Genomic DNA, 1395 nt, shown 5'->3' with positions numbered 1-1395 from the left:
GAGAAGAATAAATGGAATTTGGTGATTCAGTTGGATACTGGATAAGTTAGGGGAGAAAAAAGCAAGTATTTGGTGCCCTTAAATATATTTGATAGTGTGATAAAGACCAGTTTTCTCATTTGTAAAATTGAGGTGATTATATATTTAATACATATCTTAAAAGAATGTAAATATTACAGTTTCTGAATGTACTTCAAAAATTATGTAAGACTATATAAATCTTTATTAGGGTATCTCGACCATATGTAAGGATTTAATTTGGGTACTGCAGCAGGAGCTAGTAGGTGTGTCTCTATTCCTTAAGGCTGTTATAGCTCATTGTGCTGGGACAACTGCTGGGAGAAGGGACATATAAATTTTCCTGTTAAAGAAAGGTATGAAGAGCAAAGGATTACAGTGGTAAGTCAGGAATGGAAAGTAGAGTTGAAGAATGAGGCAATATGAATGGTGAGTGAAGCAAACTCACTTCCCCGCTGAGTAGGTTATGTATCTTTCAGCAAACTTAAAGGATATATCTTACAAATAATTGCAGCCAAAAATAAAAGGAGCCTGATTTCTTGGATTACTACTTAATGGGGAACTGTCCAGGAGAAATGACTGATGAGACACAACAACAGTGGATTTTGGATAAGTAAAAAATAAACTTTTTCCCCTTTGCAGCTTTATCTAGAATTGACAGAAGCTTACATTTATGGTGTACAATGTGATGTTTTCATATATGTATTCATTGTGAAATGATTAAATCAAGATAATTAGCATATCCATCACCTCACTTTTTTTTTTTTTGTGGTGAGAATTTTAAGATCCAATTTCTTTGCAATGTTTCAGTATACATTATTGTTAACTATAGGTACTTTGATGTACAGTACATCACTAGGACTTACTCATCCTGTGTAACTGGAACTTTGTACCCTTTGACTAATACCTCTCTGTTTTCCCCTCCCCCAAATCCCTGGCAACTACTATTCTATCTCTGCTTCTCTGAGTTTGACTCCTTTAGATTTCCCATATAAGTGGTATCATGTTATTTGTCCTTCTGTGATTGGCTTATTTCACCTAGCATAATGTCCCCCAGGTTCATCCATGTTGTCCCATATTGCAGGATTTCCTCCTTATGGCTGAGTAGTACTCCATTGTATGTATATACCACATTTTCTTTATCCATTCATCTGTTGATGAACATTGTGGTTGCTTCTATGTCTTGGTTGTTCTGAATAATGCTGCAATAAATATAGGTATCTCTTCAAGATCCTGATTTCAATTCCTTTGGATAAATAACCAGAAGTGGGATTGCTGGATCATATTGTAGTTCTATTATTAATTTTTTGAGAAGCCTTCATATTGTTTCCCGTAGTGGCTGTACCAATTCATGTTCTCACTGATAGTATATGTTAG

Source organism: Chlorocebus sabaeus, chromosome 25 (assembly GCF_047675955.1).
Source record: "Chlorocebus sabaeus isolate Y175 chromosome 25, mChlSab1.0.hap1, whole genome shotgun sequence".
Classification (NCBI taxonomy): domain Eukaryota; kingdom Metazoa; phylum Chordata; class Mammalia; order Primates; family Cercopithecidae; genus Chlorocebus; species Chlorocebus sabaeus.
This window is presented reverse-complemented; position numbering follows the sequence as displayed.